This window comes from Podarcis liolepis (genome assembly GCF_965112155.1).
Source record: "Podarcis liolepis genome assembly, chromosome: 11".
Lineage (NCBI taxonomy): Eukaryota > Metazoa > Chordata > Lepidosauria > Squamata > Lacertidae > Podarcis > Podarcis liolepis.
The window spans coordinates 5,892,741-5,917,571 of record NC_139565.1 but is presented as its reverse complement, the minus strand read 5'-3'; positions in this window follow the sequence as shown (position 1 = coordinate 5,917,571).

Here is a 24,831-nt window from a genome sequence, read left to right as displayed (position 1 = left end):
CCATGAAGAAGACACAGCAAACTTCTTTGTATTAAGTTGCTCAGTGCTGTCTACAATGAAGCTCAGAGAGGTGCTTTTCCAGTCCAATATCAAGATGCCGGGGATTGAGTTTGGGACATTCTGCATGGATAGCATGTGCTCTACCACTGAGCCTGTTAAATACTTAGGCACCTATTCCACCATTAAGCTATGGACCTTTCCAAATGCGTGTTCTTTGAGGATGGGGTGGTGGGTAGACCAAGAATGGGAAACAAAAGTGGAAAGTTGTGACATTGTGGAGAGAAATGCAGTTATCCCAGCACCTGACGCCGAGGTTAAGCATGCCACAAATAATCAACATTATGTTGTTCTTGCATTGTGTGCGGTAATGGAGATAAAATAAGGGAATCAGCAAACACTGGGCATTTCGAAAGGACAGGTGTTGAGTATAGCAGTGATATTTCCATACTGCGCACTCTGGTACAGTGACCTGCATTGCCTGTGTTATATATAAGTATTTGAAGCACATGGGACTTCATTAAAGGATATAGGGAACAAGGAACTATTATGCTGAGCAACGTTCCAGGTTCTGCCAGTATTTGAAGGGAGGTTTGCCTGTTTTCAAATGCTTGCATACTTTAAAGAAATAAATGACCTCCAAGCTCTTCAGAGAACAGTTGAAGGGTGTCAGTAGGTAACAAGCAGAAAAGAATGTTTTTTTGTTGTGGCATTATGGGCCAGGGTCATCTTAGGTTGCGTCAACTGGACCGTCACTTCCAAAACTCAGTACATAACAGGACTCAACATTGAAAAGAGCTCATCAGGGGCACAGTTTTCACTTCTGGGAACTGCAGCAACATGTTTTTAGAAGATCCAAAAGAGGAGGTGTAGGATGATACAGAAACTAGAAGATACTGCAAAGCAAATAAGAAGAATTATGCATGCTACCCATTGGGAAATAAGGGTGGGGGCAGAGCACTGGTTTAGCATATGGTCAAAACAACTTTAGTGAACACACAGTGGGCAGCCAATGAGATTTGAGTGGCAAGCCCTACCCCTATATATTTCATATGGAGAGTTCCTTATGCAATTTCCCCTGATCACACAATCGGGGGCCCTCAAAAAGTGTTTTGACCACATGAAAAGGACTTTAGAGTTGATCTAACATTCGGAATGGAGCCTTTCACGTAGATAAGATAGTAGGTGAAATTTCTAAACTAGGAAAACTATTTTGCAATAAGGTACAGCTGCCAATTGATGGTGCATATTTATTTTTCTTTGAAATGCTCAAGAAAGTTTGGAAATGCATCGCTATGTTTCTTATTACATAGGTTGGGGCTAAATGATCCACTGTGTCTTTTCCAGGTGTTATGATGCTAGATTAGTCTGAATCCATGACTGAGTATTGGTTCTGTCCATTATTGCTTCTGAGTCACTTGATTTAAATGCTTTAAAAGTTACATTTTTCTTCTATTTTTTCTCAAGGGGAGGAGCTCTCTCTCTCTCTTTGTGTGTGTGTTTGTAATTTTAAATGCCACATACCGTTTTGCAATGTTCTGATACAACTGAAAGCAGCAAAACCCTTGGAAGAGTCTTCTCGTACAAGAGAGTCTTAATTTGTGTGATGTGCCGTCGGGTATGCTTTCCACGGATTCTCAATTATGCCATTTTCTCTTAAGTGCTGGGGAAGAAAAAGGAGGGAATACTGCTTTTGTCCAAATGAATCTCCCCTACCCCCACCCTGCTACATTTAAGGGTACTATAGTTTGTTTTTACTCAATTGCAAAAGGGAAAAAAGGAGGGGATTAAAAAAAAGCAAGGCCCATTTGTAATCCTGGTTTGGAAGCTGCCTCAGCTTTGTAATTTTCATCACAAGTAGCAATCACAGCCGTGGTTTTGATTAAATGATTACCCATAGGCCTCCTCTTGAATGAAATGACAGCTAAGCTTTACAAAGACACTGCAAGCCTGATAACTTTCTTGGGTGCACCATCTTTAAGCACCATCACTAGGCCTTTACCGTGACACCAAGCATTATATATATTTGCTTTCTCTGAAGAGAACCTGATTTTTTCTCTCTTCCTCCCAGGAAGCTTGGTTGAATGAAGAAGAAAAAGCCTGATGAAGGTCAATTGTCTCTAGGGCTTGTGGAGTGTGTGCCTGTCTGTTTCTAAACTGTGCCATGTGTCAGCAAGTGCTGCCTTTAGAAATAGCTTGAGGATGTTGAAGGTTTTCCTGCCTTTCTCTGTGGCAATTGAAAACACTTGTCCCTCTGTTTGACAATGTATCAGGACTGCACGAATCACATGGAAATGATATTTGAAATAAGAGGCTAACATCACAGTATATGAAAATGGAGTTCTCCAGGATTGAGACATCTGCGCAGAGGCTACTTTCAGCGGACTTATGTTGTTGCTCTTACAGTATGTGATCCACACTTGCCTTCAAGTGCTTACCATGGTATGCCAGAATACAGAGAGATGTCTGTACTCCTGGAATCAGTGTGCGTGTGGACAATATTTTTGCCAACACAGTCGTACCTTGGTTCTCGAACAGAATGCGTTCTGGGAGTCTGTTCGACTCTCAGAACCGTTCGAAAACTAAGGCACGGCTTCCGATTGGCTACAGGAGCCAATCGGACATTCGGCTTCTGAAAATCGTCCAAAAAATGGAACACTCACTTCCGGGTTTCAGTTGTTTGGGAGCCAATTTGTTTGGGAGCCAAGGCGTTTGAGATCCAAGGTACGACTGTACATGACAGGCTGAAACATTTTGTCTATGGTTCGGCAGTGGTTGGACAGCCAAGAAAATGTTACACAGTTCATCCAAACTTGTTTGTGGAATGTATCCATTTTATAAAAAGGACGATATAACAATAGTTTCCCCAAAACTCCTGCAACACACAGCCTAATGGCTTCCAGGAGCTGATCTTATTTAAGTCGCTTTTATTTGTATAACTAAAGTCAATAGAGGGGGGGAAATCCCCACTTTTCTGAGAATTAGGCATGCCCACTTTTTGTAAATGCACTGTTTTTCTGCATATGGATTACTTTGTCTGAAGGATGAATGTGATGTTAAATGCCTCTTTAACTTGCAGGTTGTTTTTTTTTACAAATGCAAATTGCATCAGCTTGGGTGTGTGCAATAATTATCACAATTAGTGCAGGCATGGGGGGGCACTTAACTCAGTTCTTACCTGCTGAGGATATTCTAAGGAACATATATTTGTGTGTGTTGGTTGGTATTTGCTTTGGATGGAATGTTCCACACTGTGAGCATTTGGGATTTCCCCCCAATGAAAACACTTGTTTTGGAGGAGGGGCTTTAGTGGAGGAAAGAGTTAAGTTCTCCCTCTATGCCTATTCTGCTCTATTTAATTATCTGCCTCGCTCCCTAAATGATGATTTTTTGAAGAAAAAACACCCCACCCCCCCAAATCATTTAAAAGGAAAGGTGCATTTAATGCCATGTATATTTTGTAAGTAGAATAACAGAATTGTGGGGTTGGAAGAGACCACGAAGGCAGACCCTCCAAGTGTCCCTATTTTCCAGGGACACTTGATATAGTGTATTTTTTGCTTTATAAGACGCACCAGACCACAAGACGCACCTAGTTTTTGGAGAAGGAAAACAAGAAAACAAATATTCTGAATCCCAGAAGCCAGAACAGCAAGAGGGATCACTGTGCAGTGAAAGCAGCAATCCCTCTTGCTCTCCTGGCTTCAGCGAAAGCAATGCGAAGCCTGCATTCGCTCCATAAGACGCACACACATTTCCCCTTACTTTTTAGGAGGGAAAAAGTGAGTCTTATAGAGCAAAAAATACGGTATGTGATATCCAGTCCTGGATATACAGAAGCCGTCTCAGTTTCTGATTTGATTCTGGCATGTCCTGCTTTTCCTTAGGACGTCGCTATTTCCATTGGATAAATGCTGGGGGATATGTGAGATCAACCAATGCTCTGTAATGTAGGAATCTTTTTGTCCAATGTGGAGCTTGAACCTGTGTCCCTGAGATTAAGATGCACACAAACCTGCAGCTTAGTAATGTATACATGTGTATGTTTACTAAGTAAATGAAAAGAAGACCTGGGTTAATCTTATTGCAGTGATGGGGGATCTTAGGCCTACAGACCCAAGTAGGCACACTAGGCTTTGGAGAGTGCCAACCAAGCTATTTTGGATGATCCATACTCACCTTTCCTATGCCTTATGATAGGCATAGGCAAACTCGGCCCTCCAGATGTTTTGGGACTACAACTCCCATCATCCCGGACCACTGGTCCTGTTAGCTAGGGATGATGGGAGTTGTAGTTCCAAAGCATCTGGAGGACCAAGTTTGCCTATGCCTGCCATAAATTATGACATATATGAAATTAGGCATGGTGCAGGAAAGTTCAAATTGTGACAGATGAAAAGGAAGTACTCTAAGTGCACTCCTGATTCTTCCTTCGTACTCAAAATTTGGTTCCTGGCAGCTGGAAAAGGTTCCAGATTCAAAAAGTGCCAAAGTTTGTCTGCAGAGGAAGACAAAAAAAGAGATAAGAATAGCCTGCTGGATCAGGCCAAGGTCATGTTGAGTCCAGCATCGTGTTCTGAGAGCAGTCGACTAGTTGCCTGTGGGAAAGGTGCAAGAAGGACATGAGCATAAAAGCACTCTCCTCTCCTGTGCTTTCCAGCAACTGATATTCAGAAGCGGGATGGGGTGGCGATGTGGTCTAAACCACTGAGCCTCTTGGGCTTGCTGACTGGTAGGTCAGCAGTTCGAATCGCCATGATGGGGTGAGCACCCGTTGTTCTGTCCCATCTCCTGCCAACTTAGCAGTTCGAAAGCACACCAGTGCAAGTAGATAAATAGGTACTGATGTGGCGGGAAGGTAAACGGCATTTCTGTGCACTCTGGTTTCTGTCACGGTGTTCCATTGCACCAGAAGCTGCTTAGTCATGCTGGCTACTTGCCCTGGAATGACCGCTCCCCACATCAAATGGAGGGTGCCTTTTGCGTGGTCACGCGCAGCCCCCCAGATCCCAGTGTGACTCCCGGTAGTACGGGCTGGCTTCGCCCTCCCCAAGCTGGATACCTGGAGGTCTCCGCCTACCTCAGCCAGTTGTCCAATCCCACCTGGGGAGGCGTTGCCAGGGGATCAGCCAAGTAAGGGGCGGGACCGCCCTGCCAACACAACAGAAGGTGAATCTTACCTGTGAAGTGTCAGTGGACAAATGCCGGCTCCCTTGGCCTGAAAGCGAGATGAGCGCAACAGTTGCCTTCAACTGGACTTAACCGTCCAGGGGTCCTTTACCTTTTCCACCTTTTATTCAGAAGCAGAGCATTGCCATCATAGCTGGTAGCCTTCTCCTCCAAATAATTGTTTCTTTGCAGATTCTTCAAGCTATTACTGCAAGGGAAGAATTGTCCTTCACAGTTGGGGTTTGTATTCAATCCAGGGCTGCAAAGGAAGAACTGGAAGCCTAAGAGTGCACTCCACTGCAGCCATAGGTTGAAAAGCAATTCCTTCAAAAACAATTCATAGTGGACCTTCCACTGCTGGAGGCAGTATGCTATTGCATTCAGGTCTTGCTTGCAGGTTTCCCATAGTTTGGACTGTGAGAACATTATGCTGGATTAGATTGGCTTGATCTTGCATTCTGATGACCAGCCCATCAGAGAAAGCTGCTTTACAGCTTTTAAAATCATCCTCACATCAGTAAAGGTGACTTGATGGCAGGGGCATCTTAAGAATATCCTGCGCCGTGGTGCAAAGATCCCTCTGGCACCCCCTCCTTATTTCCCAGAGTTGCCAACCTTTTTACAGCGCTGCTGGCAGCTTTGGGGGCTGGAGGAGGTGGGCAGCGGCTGGAGGGCGGCTCCTCCAGCAGGGAAGAGGTGGAGGCTCTGGGCACGGAGCTGCTTCAGCGAGGCGGGCAAGGGTGGTGAGCCACACCCAGCCTCCGCCTCTTCCCTGGTGCCCTCCAGAACTTGGTGCCCCAGTGCCCCGCACCACTTGCCTCTATGGGCAAGACACCCCTGCTTGATGGAGGGCATAATTGGCAGCAACAAGATAAAGCAACACTATTGATGTTTTGGTTTGATCACTCTTCTCTGCAATCATGGTAAAAACGCCCCAGGGCAGCATGTGGGGTGTGTGTGTGTGTGTGTGTGTGTGTGTGTGTGTGTGAGAGAGAGAGAGAGAGAGAGAGAGAGAGAGAGAGAGAGAAATTCTCAACCTTAGTGCTAATGCCAAAGTTTAGTTGAACATATATATTTTCTGAAAACTTCAGGGATGCTATATGTGGTAATTGCTAGTCAGCTTGTTTTTGATAATGTCCCTTAACTGACTCTGTATCTGCTTGGCTGAGGGCCTAGTGTGTGGCCTTCAGTCTGCATCTGACCCTGAGCATCAGTTTAGGTAACATTTTCAATGATTTCCAGAATCTGTTTATTATGTAACATTATACAATAATGATGATTTAGTGAAAAAAGACAAGGCACACCATGTCTGTGGTAAGAGAGGCTGAGCCAAAAGATGCCTTGCTTTCTAAATAGTAGTTGGAATATAAAGCTCTGGAAATATCTCCTAAGGCACTATGCTTTTCGGATTCATTTCCTTACCCGACATTAACCACTCCTAGGTCACAAGACTGGCACATGCTGTCTATAATGCATGTTTTTAAGAGATCACACATACAAAAAAACCCACAAACCCCAAAGCCTGGCTCCCGGATAACCAACCATTAGTGCCAGGAAATAGCCTGGATGAATCAAGGGGGGATGAAATGCCAAAAATATTCCTAGCGAACTTGCCAGGACTGGTGTATTTGGCATGCTACATGTATGGCATTTACTTAAGCCAACCACAGTAGCCGGTTGATCCTGTTTAAGTCCAATTACTTTGGCATCTCTGCTCAACCTGGTGGTTCATGGGGGAAATGAGGAATGATGTTCACAGTGGTTTTGTGGGATGTGGCTGAAACGATGCAAAGTCCTAGCAGCATCTGCTTCATTGCTTGGCCAACAACATCTACCTGAGAGCTCATGGGCCTCTGTGTTTCCAGTCATCTTTGGTCTTGATTTTTTACTTGGTATCTGGTCTTGCTTTTGTGTGACTGCTCTGACTGCTCTTCAGTCCTGACTCATAGAATCATAGAATCATAGAATCCTAGAGTTGGAAGAGACCACAAGGGCCATCGAGTCCAACCCCCTGCCAAGCAGGAAACACCATCAGAGCACTCCTGATATATGGTTGTCAAGCCTCTGCTTAAAGACCTCCAAAGTAGGAGACTCCACCACACTCCTTGGCAGCAAATTCCACTGTCGAACAGCTCTTACTGTCAGGAAGTTCTTCCTAATGTTTAGGTGGAATCTTCTTTCTTGTAGTTTGGATCCATTGCTCCGTGTCCACTTCTCTGGAGCAGCAGAAAACAACCTTTCTCCCTCCTCTATGTGACATCCTTTTATATATTTGAACATGGCTATCATATCACCCCTTAACCTCCTCTTCTCCAGGCTAAACATGCCCAGCTCCCTTAGCCGTTCCTCATAAGGCATCGTTTCCAGGCCTTTGACCATTTGGGTTGCCCTCCTCTGGACACGTTCCAGTTTGTCAGTGTCCTTCTTGAACTGTGGTGCCCAGAACTGGACACAGTACTCCAGGTGAGGTCTGACCAGAGCAGAATACAGTGGCACTATTACTTCCCTTTGCTTGTTTTTTCAGTCCTGCTTCTGGTATGATCCTGACAGCCCTTCCATTCAATTCTTGGATTTTTCTCCTGTCCCGAGCCTGGAAAGCTCAGTTGCTTGGTGTCACCATCCAGGTTACAGGCAGTCGGAGTCCTGGCTTGGTACGTCGGGACTGGGGTAGAGGTTGGGAAGCAGGAATCAGCAGCCCAGGGGTCAGGAAGCCAAGAGTCCACAAATCAGGAAACCAGGAGTCAGGAAGCCAAGAGTCCGAGGGTCAGGATACCAGGAGTCAAGAAGCCGAAGCACAGCTAGGTGTTGGTGGCAAAGAGCCAGAGGGAAATGCTGGTCTTATATAGCCCTCCCGGCCCTTGCCACCAGGTGCTACGAGTCTTCTGTCAAGCCTCACCTGTGCGGCCATGCCTTGTCCTTCCAGGCCAAACTCAGGAAGGCCCCAGTCCTGCAAGGCCCTACCTACAGGGCCTGGCTCCTGCACGCACTCCTGAGACTTGGAGTGCAGCTGATAATGACAAGGCTGCAGTATTGGTCCCTATATGGGGCAGCTGCATATTCTTGCATTGAAAGGGACTGGATTAGGTGATCCACAGGGTCCCTTCCAACTCTATGATTCTATGATCAGAATGATTGGACAACCTGGACTTCCGGTTCTTGGCTTCTGGCTCATTCCAGACAGTGAGTGAAACCATGGGCGTTGTTTAAAAAAGCTAACCTTGGTTAAAACCATGGAGAATATTGCAACACTACAGTAATGAAGTCTGAAATTTCTGGAATGTGGGTTCCAATGCTCCCTGACAACTAGCCGGGAATAACTAAGCATATAGTGCATCTGTGTGAATGAGAGAAAGGGCAGAACAATCCTAGCACTGATACTTAAGAGTAGTTTGACTCAGATTAATGGACATGTATAACTCCGAAAGTCTACAGGCCTGCTAATGATAACATTATTCATGATATCAAAATGTATTGTCTTTAACGTTGGGCTTGTTAGCTGCCCTTTAAGCCCCAAAGGCAGAATATAAATATTTTAAATAAATAAACTATGCAAAATGTGGAATGAATTTGTTCTAGGTTTAAAAATGGAAGATTTCACATTTCTGAGAAATCGTTCAAAATGTGAATTTGTGTAAATTGGGTACAAATCTCCGTTGAACAGACAGCAAGATGGGCATAAAGAACGAGAAAACATGGTAAAGCTATTGAAGAGTGCATTCAGTCTGATTAAAACAAAAGTGGAGAAAGGCTATCCTTCAAAGACAGAAAACATTGATTAGGGCTGGACAGATTTCTCCTATTGCATTCTGTCAGCCTTCCTCAGATTGGCTAACTACCAATAATAAATAATAATAAAAATTTTATTTGTATCCCACCCTCCCCAGCCACAGCCGGGCTCAGAACGGCTAACAACAGTAAAATAAATACAACAATCTAAAATCATTTCATGTTAAAATTAATTCAAATCAGATTAATGGCAACCATTGGGCTAGAGTTCTGTGAGGATTGTCAAAGGAGGGGGTCAGGCTGTGCCCTGGCCAAAGGCCTGGTGGAACAGCTCTGTCTTGCAAGACCCCTTTGCATGTGGTTGAGAGCGATTTGTTTAAGACTGCAGGAAGTTTGTAGTTGACTAATACGAAACTGAGTAGGAGGTTTGTCATTGACATGATTCTTGTCTTTTTACATGCAGAAAAAGAATAGAAGATATCAGTAAACTTAATATATCTGGTCAGTTTCAGCAGGAGCCCTAATGGGTTTTAGACATTTGCTACAAGGATAGTGTAATCCATCCATCCATCCATCTATCCATCCATCCATCCATAAAAATACTTCAAAACAGACAATGTTTTCTCCTCACCATATCAGTTTAATTGTGCAATTAGTAATTATTCCAAACCAACCATTAAGGCAAAACAAAAGGGCTTTTTGTTGTTTAATATGTCATAGATGTATGTACACCAACCTGGATGTACATGTAGTAATACTTTCAATTTTATAAAATCTCCACAATCGATTTTCAAAATAAGAGCCATTATTTTGGAGAGATCAGACGGGAACCCCACCAGTTATCTTTACAATTTCTGGAAACACAGAATGACAAAAAGGAAGTATACCAGCCTTGCTCAGTGTCCAGGACACAATAGACCAGAACCCCTTAAATCCAGAAGAGAACTAGAATGGGCAGTTATTTATAAGCATCTCTTCTTCATAATTCAGTGCTTTACCTCAACCTGACATGCAGATCTAAGTGGAGGTAAAATAAATCATGGTCTTTTGCCCAAAGGGATTAATTTAATTCCAGAACAAAACACACATAACCTTTGCTAACAATGGATCCAGGAGGTGAATTTTTCCATCACATACTGTAGTGGATCTACTGTTGTGCACAATGACTTCCACAGAGAATGAAGGCAACTTAGAAATTCCTTGCTTTCAGCTACTGTAAAAATGGGAATTAATGAAACAATAGCAGACATGAACCTCATTGCATACCAAATTCCTAATAACTAACTAATTACCAATACTTTGCTCCATATTTTAACAATGTATGCCCCAAAAAGCAGCTTATGACATAGCTCGAAACCCGTAAACTGTCATGAAACAACCAGCAAAAATAAACAAACCCCAAACCCACCACAACCAATCATCAGAAGAAAAAAATATCTCCTGCTTGATCCCAAAGGCCCTCTGAAATAAACCCAAAAGGCTAGTAGAGAGAAAAAGTGTAAGATGAGCTTTGTTGGGAAAGGCAGTTCCATAACCTCATTGTAGCTACTGAAAGAGTTGACCTGTCCTTCCCACCCACCTGCTCACCTCTGATGATCAGGGAATATGGAGAAGGAAATTGCGGATGATCTGAGCTAGGCTTACATGAAAGGAGGCAGTCCCACTATTTGTATGGCTTTAAAGATCAAAAGCATCACTTTAACTTTGAGCTGTGCCCAGAAACCAACTGGAAGCCACTGAAGTTGTTTCAAAATTGGAATTAATATATCCTGCCTGTTAGCAACTTGGCAGCCGTATTTTGGACCAGCTGCACTTTCTGGGCCCTTTTGAAAAGCAGCTCCTTGTAGAATCTGTTACAGGTAGTTGAGAGACAACCATGTTTTGTATGTGGTGCTTGTGCATAAATAACACCACAATCCACCAAAAGACTTCATCACAATCAACCATTTCCTCGTTGCTCAAAGAACTAATGACTATGGCAGCGAAGAGGCTACTGGGTAACATGTTTTAGCAACGTAGAGGAAATGAAATCACGCCACTGTCATAGAGCACAGGATACAATAATCACTGGGCTTGTTCCAGCAAAAGAGAAAAAAACAACACACCATTGTATATCTTTGTTATATATCAAATTGACCAACCCAAAATCAAATTACAAACCACAAATGGAGGAAATGAACTTGTAATTGTGGCATGCATCTTCTCATGAAAAAGAATCTCCACATGTAGTCATGGCTTTTGTTTCAGAGGCTAATTCAAATGAGAAGCATCAGATAGCCAGCCCTCGGGGTGTTCTGTTTTGTTTGACTGATTTTTAAAGGCTGTCATAGAATTACACTGTCATAACTTTCCCTCTAGACAAGCAGGTTGTTCTTTATGCCACTATTTCAGTCCAAGGGAGAACAAATAATACCTTTTTTATTGCAGTATTTTTAGACACTGGATACATCTGGAAAAATATCCAGGCAGATAATTAGATTGCATTAGCAATGTGTCTGTTGTGGTTTCCCTGATCCCAAAGAAGGCAGCCCTTTATGAAGTACTTGGCCACAACCCTGCAGAATCCGCTGTGTAAATTGGCCCACACTAAAGCATGTGGAAAACATTTTTTGGCTGAAACCTGAAACCATTCATGTGGCTTTGACATGGGGAAGCTCAGTCTGCCAACATCAATAGAACTTTGTACTACAAACCAAAATGGTCATTTAGACATGTGTACTTTCATGCTAGCAAATGCACTGAGGTCAAATATTTTTGAATCTTGGGAATTTTTCCTCTTTATACAGCTTCATGTTTCATGCAGGAAATGAGGCTGAGTACAACAAACACAAATCATTGAGACTGACAGAGCATATTGGGTTCAAAACCCAAGCTTTGACTCTAATTGCTCTCCAAAGGCCTCTGGCTCAAGGTAGCTGTTGATTTAGTTCAGCTGTTTCAAATCAACACTGTAAGGTCTTGCTAAGACAAACTGGTTAGGCCACATTACATGTGTACCATTCCATCCCCTGGGTATACAAATAATACAGTTAGCCTTTTAAAAGATTGCATTTGTCTTGCAGTAATTACAATGAGATAATTTTCCCTTTGTTTTTGTTTTCGTTTCAACAGAAACACATGACCTTTTGTTTGGGGAAGGGGTGGTGATAATTCTAGTAGAAAATAAACTCATGGTTCTGAGAAACAAGCTTTTGCCTCATTTTAAAGACAAAACATTGTTTATATACCTGCTTGTGCGTATGTGTGCCTGCTTCTGAAAACCAAGAGATCTCATTGGACTGGACTGCATGAGAAGGGTGGGTGATAACCCAAATATCCATAGTATTAATGAGAGCAATGGTTGGGTAGGCATGCCTCTCCCTTCCTGTCGCAAGTAGACTTTTCAGGGTCTCACTTTTCATTGCTGAACGTCTTGAAGTGCTGGAGTGGACAAGGGAGAAAGTGGATGATGGGAATGGGGAGGGGGTAATATTCCAAGGATAGGACTTAGGAGAAACCAACCTTTTTACCTTGCTTCTTGATCCTGTAGAGTCCATTTCACACTTGGATGGAGCCACCATACTTTTGGCTATAGGTTGCCAAGCTGGGGATGGATGGTCTCCTGTTCTCTATCTAGTGACCAGAAGTGTACTTTCTTTTTCTAAACCCTTCCTGATAACTTACGTAACTTTATGGTGCCATCTATCAGTGCTTTACAATTATGTACTCTACTGTAGCTGGGGCACTGCGTGCAGAATCTAAAAAGAAATCTAACAGTGAAATGTGGACTAGGAACAGGCGAATCAGTCAATTGTTGTTTCTCTGAGTTTCTCATTTTTCCATTCTTCAGTTCTCCACATTTCTTCATTGGTTTGATAATATTTTTAGGAAACAATCTTCATGAAAAATTGTCAGCGTTTTAGTGTAAATTCCTCCTAATATGCACACGTTTGTATGTAATTTCCCTTAAAACACGTTTTTGTAAAGCAATTTCCCTAATATAATGCATTTTTATGGTTTGTATGCAATTATGCATTTTTATGCACATTTTACCCCAATTTATGCAGTTTTTTGTTCACATTACTTGACTGGGGAACTCCACTGCAAAATTTGGAGGTGTGTGATTTTCAAAGGATGACTATGTTTCAGTTCTCCTCTTATTTTGGAAAGTGCAGCTTAGGTAGAGTCAATACAAACTGAACTGAATTTCTCACCCATCCCTAATAAGGACACCTTTCTTTCTCTCTCTCTCTCTCACACACCCCTTGAGAATGTTTTCTTGTCTTATTAATGGAACTGTGGGAAATGTTTTCTTAACTTAGCTATGATTGCCTTCCAATGAATTTGATGGGTATTACTCATAGAAACACAATAATTTGTCTGCTGCTCCTAGCTGTTACTTATAGCTTTTTAACAGGGAAAATTACCTTGTAATTGAACAAATTGTTTATTATTAAGTTCTAGTATTGTTCTTAGCATTTTCAGACATCAAAGTGATCTTTGCAATATAGCAGTATGCCTCCATCAAGGATTTATTTGCTGGAAATATTGTTGCTACTGAAACACTGAGGAGGAAAAAACAGACTTGTGATTTAGATATGTATGTATTGTTATGTGTGTGTGAGTGCCAGACATATTTTAACCCCTGGACCCAACAAGTGTTAAAATATCTGAGCAAGTGTTAAAATAGAAACCAGGCTAGCTTCCTCATGAGGTGGTTGCCTGGGGGCATGGACCATTAAGGGAAAACAAAGGAAAGGTGATGGGCCATTAAGAGAACAGAAGAAAGGGGGCTCTGTGCCTGATGGCAAATGGGTGGGTCCCCCTCTTAGGTTGTTAGTAGGACAAAGAGGAGTTTTAGGAAAGAGTTGTGTTATATGACCTAGAAAGTGGATGGAAAAGATACAGGCTGAAAAAAGCCAGAGAGGAAGAGAATGATGTTTGCTTTCAGTTTCAATCTAAGGCTGTGGCTTTGGGACAAACAAGACCCTTTTGGGGTGCAGGGGCAGATTTTGGTCAAAATTTGGTGCCCCCTGCCTCTCACCTTCCATTATGTTCAATTCACTATGTCAGAGCTGCACCCCCCTGCGGCACCCCCTAAGCTCAGCACCCAATATGGCAAAACGGGTCCCACTGTCCTGATTCTGCCTCTGTGGGGTGCTAATGCTGTGAACCCCTGCTCAGGTGGTATATATGTGTAAATAAACCATATATTATAGAGACACCACAATCTCCTCTGTGCCTCATTCCCAAAAGGAAGCACGAGCCCTGGGTAAGAGCCTGGAACGCCCGCAATCTCACACCACCTGGAGATTGGGGTGCTGTGCAACAGTATTATATAAAAAGGGGCAGTTTTAAATGCCTTCATTAGAAATGCCTTAAGCTTACTTTCATCCATTTATAGCAAAGAAAACAATGGTGAGGGCCAGAGGTCTGCTGACTGACCATCTCTGCTTTAATAATCCTTTTTAATAACATACTGCCTATAATATCCCAGGCCTTGTTTTTCTCACAGAGCACTAGCTGTTCTCTCAGGGCACACACTTTGGAAAGGAATAAAGTTCCCCTTCCAAATCCTTTCCTTTCCTCCTGTACTCTTCTTTTTTCATCTCAGGCACTGGAATCCCACAGAGGCTGCATCTGTGGAACACCTGTTCTGTGTGTGCAGTAGTCAAGATTGCCAGACTGAGTCATGGCTTTGCTTATAATAAATCAGCCCTATCATGCAAACCATCCAAGTGTCTCTTCACTTCACTTTCATCCACTGCCTTTCCATTTTTAACTTAAAACCCCCAAAAAACATTTGGTATCCCTTATTTCCATCAGATACCCATCAAAGTATCTAGCAATATCCATTAAAAAAGACCAACAACAATTTGCATGAAAGCACAGCCCTCTCAGAACACAGCCAGCCAATGAATAACTCAATTATGAACATCTTCTTTAACCACCATGTTGTTGTTGTTTGTTGAATTGTGGGTAGGGAAGTGGACAAGTAGCCACTTTAGGGAGGGCATTCCACATATCTGCTGCCATATTAAAATAATATTTTGTGTTCTCACCCACTTACTTCAAATAGGAAGAGGACAATTCACAGGACTTCAGATGTTGAATGAGACAAGCCTGCAGTCAGCTTCTATGGAAGAAAACACTTCATGGGACAGTCCTAGATAACACAAGGTAAGGATAGAGAACGTATGGACTTCTAGATGTAGTTGGTCTCCAACTTTCAAAAGCTCCAGTAAACATGGCCAGTGGTCAGCAATTATGGGAGTTGTAGTCCAGCAGAATCCAGAGGCCCTCAGGTCTACAACCTCCTCAAATGTAGGTTTAAACCAAGACTTTGAGTTGGGTCAGGAAACAAACTGAAAATCAATGAAACTTGAATAACAATGGAGTAATATGATCTGACAAAAGTCGGGGGGTTTATTATAATGCTAGTTGTAGCCGGTGTTAGTCATAAAGTTAATTAATGAACCTAAGTTAGTCATGCCCACCATTTTTAATGAATCTACTCTGAGTAGATTCAACTCTCTGATTGTTGTGTTTTGAACTTACTAGGCTTTAAAAAATCTGGCCCAATGTAGAGCAGAACCCCTTACCAACATTACTTCTGCCTTTTTCTGGATTCAACAGCCGCTTGCTTGCCCACATGTCTAGGGCTATTGTTGGTGTCCCCTATTTCTTGAAGTAAATTCAGTGGCTACCCTGAGTGAAATTATCCCTGCTCCCATATGTCAATGAGTGTAGGTTATGTTTTTGTTTTGGCATGATATTACTGCTCATTGCTTTCCTACTGAAAATTTAGCTTTAATAAATGTAGAGTACTGGTTTGATCTGTATGTGTGGAATAATCTTCCTTGTAATATTGGATGGCCTATTCAGTGTTTCACTTTTCAGAAATTATTTAGAACTCATCTTTTCTCCCTTGCATTCCCCTCTTCATGTACTATTTGGCTTTGGTGCAGAGATTATTACTTATTGCCAAATTAATTATTGTGTTATTTAACTTTTTTTCTCCTTTCCCTCTCTCTCAGATTGTACAAAGATTCCCCTCACTTAAAAATAAAGCAGGTGGGAACCTGTGGAAAGTGCTTTGTGTGAGTTTTCTCTAAAACAGGAATGAGGAATCGGGGGGCCCTCCAAATGTTCTTGGACTTCATCATCCCTGACTATTGGCCTTGTTGACTGGGGCTGGTGGGAACTAGAGTCCAACAACCTCTGGTGGGCCACAGGTTCCTCATCCCTGTAGTACAGCAAGTTGCACATATTATTTATAAAGCCACTAATACATTATGATGACGAACTGAGAACATTTCATTTAATCTTCAGATGTTTCCACAGAGGAAAAATGAGTCCCCCCTCCCACTTCATTGAATGAGGGAGAAGAATGAGTGAATGATTGTTCTGCAATCATTGTATTTGCAAATTATCTCCCATATTCACATTCTGGGCACATTGTAAAACTAGATTTTTCAAAAAGAACAATAAAGAGAACATAAGCTCCCTGCAGCATAGGATAGAGGTATATATGCCTGTGTGATTCAGTGACTCACAATACAGATATTGTACCACAAAATGAATAAGATTACACCAAAGTATCTGCAGCAAAAGGGTCTTGGTTTCTTGATAATCTTATAGTAGCTATATTGTGCTAAACATCCTCAGTGAAGACTTTTAAATGATGTGGCCTCAATCTGAATATATAAGTTGCAATGACCACATCCATTATAAAGTACTGTTCTGAAGAGCTTCTCTGAGGTTGTTATGATATTCTGTGTTTTCACTCTCCATAAACGTCACACAGGCAAACATAACCCTCCATACTGATGGAAAGGTTTTGAAAATACCTTAGCAAGACATCGGATCTAGAGGAGAGCTTTCATGCATAATCAAAACTTATTCCCAGACGTAGACAACTAAGGTGAACGATAAGAAAAGCAAAATTACTGCCATTGCCGGAGGAAAAACAAAACAATGTATTTCACCAACAGTTGATACATGGGCTACCCAACAAATAAGGGGCTTGATCCAGAGTTCTGTGTGTGGAATTGTGCTTACAGAATAAGGTACTTTCTTGGCTCCCCTTTCTCCTCATGCCTCCACGGGGTTGGCGTACATAACACGTACCTTCCGGAACAGTGTTATAGGTGGTGCAGGGGGCAATCAGGAGGAAAGGGGAATAAACAAAAATTGCTTGAAAACTTCATTAGATTCAGCAGGTAGCTGAACAGCATTCCTGCCTAAGTCATTTAATATTAATACTTTAAGACAGGGGTGGGGAACTGTAATGGGAATTGGGGTTGCTCGTGCGTAAGTTGCCGCCACTCTCGGTGAGGTTGCCTGGACAAACCTTTCCCTGGCTGGACAGTCCTGATTCCGTGTCTGTCTCAGTCACTGGCAGAATCCGTCAGTGGGCGTTTCCTGAACTTCTTCCAACATAAAAGTTCCTTGATGGATAGTCTCCGCCTAGCCTCCCTGCGCGGAAGTCTTCTGCGCAGGGTGGGTGTGGGCAGTGGAGGACCAATGCTCTCCCCGCTGGTCTCTGGCGAAGAGTCCTGGAGCCATCCCTCCGAAACCCGCCTCTGCCTGCCTTTCTCCCTGGTGTAACGCTGATTTCCTTCCCCGGTCACTGAGTCCCCTCTTTTCCTGCTGGGACCTTCTCCGGCATCGCTCGGGAGCCCTTCCACCACTCCTGACTGCGATGGCAGTTCCCTGACAGGAACCTTAGACCTGGTATCCAAATGCAGCTCTCCAGGGCTCTCTGTCTGGCCCTTGGGACATTTCCAGGCAAATGCCTCCTCGCTGGTCCTGCTCCATGCCTGGCTGGAGTGTGTCCTTGAACTGAGGCAGTTCCTCTTGCTTTGCTGGATGGAGGATGGAAAGGTGCACCTCTTCCTTTTGTTGGGCTGTACAAAGGATAAGAGTTGTATCTGTTGCCCCACTGGCTTTTTTTTTTTAGCCTCTGGCCCTGCCTACAACCAGCATGCTGTCTCCAGAAGGTTGCCCATGAATAAATGTGGTGATTAGAATGACAGAGGTTCCCTGCTTCTGATCAGGGGTGGAGGAAGCCTGTCCGGCACCCGGTGCGGTGCTTGTACGCAAGGCGCCCGTACACACCAAGCATGCACAGCAGCCTGAATGGATTCTGCGCTGGCACCCTCAGCCACTCTACAGCTTGGGGGGAGGCAGCGGGCCATCTTGTCACCCCCTCCAGGGTGGCACCCTGGGTGCACCTCCCCCGGGCCCCCCTTCGTATGCCCCTGCTTCTGATCACTTTTAAGACATCTGATCGCATTGATACTGCCCTGCATTTCCCAATAGGGCTTATGCTACAAGGAGCCCTAACTGATAAAGTGTCAAGGTGAGTTAAGCAGATGTGTGAGAAGAGGGTAAGTAACACCTATTTGTTTAATTATTTGATTAAAAAGAGCTCAGACTAACAAGGGTGACTGTGTGCTGGTAGCCAATTGGGTTAAAAATTCAGGAGCTAAATTTGAGGAGTAGGAAGTCTGTAGAAACCTCATTTTCAGCATGTCAAGGTGAGATAAGCAGATGCGTGAGTTCAGCAGTTTACCCTTGGTAACATTAGTACATTGCCAAATCTGATTTATCTACACAAGGCCATGACATCATTATGTTTTCTATGTGGTCCCTGATTGGCTGGGATCATGAAATCCTTTTCAAGTTATTTTTTTTTAAAAAAAACAATAGCTCCAAAGCAGCAGCAGTCGATGAGGGAATCAATGGCTGAAAACAAGCATGAAAAATGGCTGAAAGAGCCACATACATATACATACATATATATATATATATATATATATATATGTTTTCGTAGATTTTCACGGGTACAGGAATGCAGGTTTTGGTGTCCTCGGGTGTCTTCCCGTGTAAAAGTTGGGGTGTCTAGGCGACGTTTCGACGAGGTCTCACTCGTCATCTTCAGGCTGGTGCTTTCGGCTTCTTGTTACTGGAACAGAGCGGGATCTCAGTGTTTGAGTTCCTATAAATACTGTAGAGGGGTGTGGTGTATTGCCTCAAAAGTTCTGGGCAGAGGGGAAGTTCCCAGGCTAGTGTTCTTTTCTTCTTTTGTTCCTTAATTACTTGAGGGATATCTTGAGTGATTTCTTGAGTGATATTCTGAGTACCACTTAGGTGGGTCATTAGGTGTGGATTAGTTGCTAAAGCCTTCGTGTCTTGACCTCTTGAATTTGTGAAGAGTTTTTCTGGGAAGATGGCTGTACTGCACTTAGTTGTGCTTTGGCTTGGCTTCGTGTATAGGGGCGAGCTGTGGTTTTGTGCCCTGTGCCAGCCAGATCTGTGTAGGGATTGCAGGGGGGTGCAGCATCCGGAGGTGCCACTATGGTTTGGTTACTGGATGGTGTCTGTAATTTATCTGTGGAGAGGGTCTGGGTTTGGGTCTGGTGTGGTTGATTGGTGGTGGCGTTCTGTGTACCTCTGGATCTGGTGTCGGTTTTTGTGGGGAGGGCTAATTTCCAGATGTCTGGCAGGCGGGACGTGTCGTCACGCTTGTTCATGTTGTGAGGGTGTTTCTCTATCTCGATGGCTTCCATGATTATTCTCTTGTGGTGATGTTCCATGTTAAAGAGCAATTTGGAATCTGCAAAATTAATTTCGTGTCCTGTTTCTTTCATGTGTTGGAAAAGAGAGGAAGATTTTTCTTCTTTTTTGACGGCATTCTTGTGTTCTGCGATACGTGCATTTATTCGTCTGTTTGTTTGTCCAATGTACGTGGCTGGGCAGACTTTGCAGGGTATTTCATAGACCCCTTGGTTTTCCAACTGGATTTTATCTTTGGGGTTTCTGAGGATATTGGCTATTTTTTGGTTGGTGCAAAAGGCTGTTTTGATATTGTGTTTATGGAGGATTTTGCTAATTTTATCTGTAGTGCCCTTGATATAAGGAAGGAGGGCCATGCCATTGTTTTCTTCCGTGTCTTGGTTTTTGGGGGGTGTTTCTTTTTGGATTAGCTTCTTAACCCTGTTTTGCTGGTATCCATTGGCGATTAACACATTTGAGAGATTCTGTAACTCAGTTGTCAAGTGGTCTTTGTCAGCCAGGCGTTTGGTTCTGGAGATGAGGGTCTTGGCTACGGAGTTTATTTGTGCAGGGTGGTGGTGTGATTGAGCATGTAAGTAGCGGTTGGTGTGTGTTTTTTTCCGGTAGATAGTGTGTCCTAGGGAGCCATCAGGTTTTTTGTAGATTAGGACGTCAAGGAAGGGAAGCTGGTTGTTGGCTTCTATTTCCATAGTGAATTGTATTTTGGGGTGTAGGCTGTTGAGATGTGTGAGGAAGCTATCTAGTTTTTCTTTCCCGTGTGGCCAAATTACAAAGGTGTCGTCAACATATCTGAGCCAAAGTTTGGGTTTGTGTTCTGACTTGTCTAAAGCATTGGTTTCAAAGTGTTCCATGTACAGATTTGCGATGACCGGTGAGAGGGGTGATCCCATAGGTGCTCCTTCTATCTGTTTGTATCTTTGTCCATTGTGGATGAAGTACGTGTTGGTTAGGCAGTGGTTGGTCAGGTCCAGGATGTATTCGGGGGGATTGTATTTGTTTTGAATGGCTGTCAAGGCTTCATTAATGGGCACTTGTGTGAAGAGAGATACAACATCGAAGCTCACAAGTAGGTCATCGGGATGTAGGTTTTGCTTCTTTATTGTTTCTATGAACTGGAAGGAGTTTGTAACGTGTGAAGAGATGGATTCTGCATAGGGCTGAAGTTGCTTAGCGAGAAATTTAGCGAGATTTTGTAGAGGTGAGCCTATGGAGCTGACTATTGGTCTGAGTGGTGTTCCTTCTTTGTGTATCTTGGGGAGGCCGTAGAGTTTGGGGCATCTGGATGATTTTTCTCTGGGGATGATTCTTAGCTGGATTTCTTCACTGATAGGAGAGGCTTTTATTTTGGATTTGGTGGTTTTTTCCAGATAGGTGGTGGGATCTGTTTTTATAGGTTGGTAGGTAGGGTCTTGGAGTAGATTTGATAGTTTTGCTTGGTAGTCCGATGTGTTCATCACAACAGTGGCATTACCTTTGTCTGCTGGGAGAATGATTATGTTGTTGTCTTTCCTCAGGTTGGTGAGTGCTTTCTGTTCTTCTTTGTGTAAATTGCTTCTGGGTGGTTTGCTGGAGCAGAGGATGTTGGTGACTTCAAGTCTGATTTTATTGGCTTCATCTGGGTTGATTTTGGTTAGGCTAGCTTCGACTCCGCATATGATGTTTTCCGTGGGGATGCGTCTCGGGGTAACTGCAAAGTTGAAACCTTTGGAGAGTACTTTGGTTTCAGTTGAGGTGAGGATCCTGTCTGATATGTTATGTACTGTTTGTTTCATGGGTTGTTGTGGAGGGTGGCTGGGCTTCTGGCGTCTCTCTAGTTTGTGGAGTTTGTTGGTGTGTGTGTCACATATCAAAACAGCCTTTTGCACCAACCAAAAAATAGCCAATATCCTCAGAAACCCCAAAGATAAAATCCAGTTGGAAAACCAAGGGGTCTATGAAATACCCTGCAAAGTCTGCCCAGCCACGTACATTGGACAAACAAACAGACGAATAAATGCACGTATCGCAGAACACAAGAATGCCGTCAAAAAAGAAGAAAAATCTTCCTCTCTTTTCCAACACATGAAAGAAACAGGACACGAAATTAATTTTGCAGATTCCAAATTGCTCTTTAACATGGAACATCACCACAAGAGAATAATCATGGAAGCCATCGAGATAGAGAAACACCCTCACAACATGAACAAGCGTGACGACACGTCCCGCCTGCCAGACATCTGGAAATTAGCCCTCCCCACAAAAACCGACACCAGATCCAGAGGTACACAGAACGCCACCACCAATCAACCACACCAGACCCAAACCCAGACCCTCTCCACAGATAAATTACAGACACCATCCAGTAACCAAACCATAGTGGCACCTCCGGATGCTGCACCCCCCTGCAATCCCTACACAGATCTGGCTGGCACAGGGCACAAAACCACAGCTCGCCCCTATACACGAAGCCAAGCCAAAGCACAACTAAGTGCAGTACAGCCATCTTCCCAGAAAAACTCTTCACAAATTCAAGAGGTCAAGACACGAAGGCTTTAGCAACTAATCCACACCTAATGACCCACCTAAGTGGTACTCAGAATATCACTCAAGAAATCACTCAAGATATCCCTCAAGTAATTAAGGAACAAAAGAAGAAAAGAACACTAGCCTGGGAACTTCCCCTCTGCCCAGAACTTTTGAGGCAATACACCACACCCCTCTACAGTATTTATAGGAACTCAAACACTGAGATCCCGCTCTGTTCCAGTAACAAGAAGCCGAAAGCACCAGCCTGAAGATGACGAGTGAGACCTCGTCGAAACGTCGCCTAGACACCCCAACTTTTACACGGGAAGACACCCGAGGACACCAAAACCTGCATTCCTGTACCCGTGAAAATCTACGAAAACAAATATCTCACCTCTACGGGGAGGAAACCTTCCAGCTGACAAGAACCTACGAGAAACTAGAAATCCGAAGAGCCACCATCTTATGTGATCTCTTGTTCCTACGCAACTGCCGAGACAACAACTTAATTCCCACATGCTTCCAACTTAAATTCCACTCTAAAACCCCAGCTACCGAAAGGATCCTGAAACGAACTGAACTATCCCTAATCAGAAACGAACTACATAAGAAAAGATACCTACTAAACCAAACCAACAAAGATCTGCTCACTCTTCACCTCAAACTCTGTAACAAAATCCACCCTGCACTCTGGGACAAATGCAAACAACTAGCCGTCTGGAGAGCTGAAACTGAGACCTCACATAAGACAGACACACACACCAACAAACTCCACAAACTAGAGAGACGCCAGAAGCCCAGCCACCCTCCACAACAACCCATGAAACAAACAGTACATAACATATCAGACAGGATCCTCACCTCAACTGAAACCAAAGTACTCTCCAAAGGTTTCAACTTTGCAGTTACCCCGAGACGCATCCCCACGGAAAACATCATATGCGGAGTCGAAGCTAGCCTAACCAAAATCAACCCAGATGAAGCCAATAAAATCAGACTTGAAGTCACCAACATCCTCTGCTCCAGCAAACCACCCAGAAGCAATTTACACAAAGAAGAACAGAAAGCACTCACCAACCTGAGGAAAGACAACAACATAATCATTCTCCCAGCAGACAAAGGTAATGCCACTGTTGTGATGAACACATCGGACTACCAAGCAAAACTATCAAATCTACTCCAAGACCCTACCTACCAACCTATAAAAACAGATCCCACCACCTATCTGGAAAAAACCACCAAATCCAAAATAAAAGCCTCTCCTATCAGTGAAGAAATCCAGCTAAGAATCATCCCCAGAGAAAAATCATCCAGATGCCCCAAACTCTACGGCCTCCCCAAGATACACAAAGAAGGAACACCACTCAGACCAATAGTCAGCTCCATAGGCTCACCTCTACAAAATCTCGCTAAATTTCTCGCTAAGCAACTTCAGCCCTATGCAGAATCCATCTCTTCACACGTTACAAACTCCTTCCAGTTCATAGAAACAATAAAGAAGCAAAACCTACATCCCGATGACCTACTTGTGAGCTTCGATGTTGTATCTCTCTTCACACAAGTGCCCATTAATGAAGCCTTGACAGCCATTCAAAACAAATACAATCCCCCCGAATACATCCTGGACCTGACCAACCACTGCCTAACCAACACGTACTTCATCCACAATGGACAAAGATACAAACAGATAGAAGGAGCACCTATGGGATCACCCCTCTCACCGGTCATCGCAAATCTGTACATGGAACACTTTGAAACCAATGCTTTAGACAAGTCAGAACACAAACCCAAACTTTGGCTCAGATATGTTGACGACACCTTTGTAATTTGGCCACACGGGAAAGAAAAACTAGATAGCTTCCTCACACATCTCAACAGCCTACACCCCAAAATACAATTCACTATGGAAATAGAAGCCAACAACCAGCTTCCCTTCCTTGACGTCCTAATCTACAAAAAACCTGATGGCTCCCTAGGACACACTATCTACCGGAAAAAAACACACACCAACCGCTACTTACATGCTCAATCACACCACCACCCTGCACAAATAAACTCCGTAGCCAAGACCCTCATCTCCAGAACCAAACGCCTGGCTGACAAAGACCACTTGACAACTGAGTTACAGAATCTCTCAAATGTGTTAATCGCCAATGGATACCAGCAAAACAGGGTTAAGAAGCTAATCCAAAAAGAAACACCCCCCAAAAACCAAGACACGGAAGAAAACAATGGCATGGCCCTCCTTCCTTATATCAAGGGCACTACAGATAAAATTAGCAAAATCCTCCATAAACACAATATCAAAACAGCCTTTTGCACCAACCAAAAAATAGCCAATATCCTCAGAAACCCCAAAGATAAAATCCAGTTGGAAAACCAAGGGGTCTATGAAATACCCTGCAAAGTCTGCCCAGCCACGTACATTGGACAAACAAACAGACGAATAAATGCACGTATCGCAGAACACAAGAATGCCGTCAAAAAAGAAGAAAAATCTTCCTCTCTTTTCCAACACATGAAAGAAACAGGACACGAAATTAATTTTGCAGATTCCAAATTGCTCTTTAACATGGAACATCACCACAAGAGAATAATCATGGAAGCCATCGAGATAGAGAAACACCCTCACAACATGAACAAGCGTGACGACACGTCCCGCCTGCCAGACATCTGGAAATTAGCCCTCCCCACAAAAACCGACACCAGATCCAGAGGTACACAGAACGCCACCACCAATCAACCACACCAGACCCAAACCCAGACCCTCTCCACAGATAAATTACAGACACCATCCAGTAACCAAACCATAGTGGCACCTCCGGATGCTGCACCCCCCTGCAATCCCTACACAGATCTGGCTGGCACAGGGCA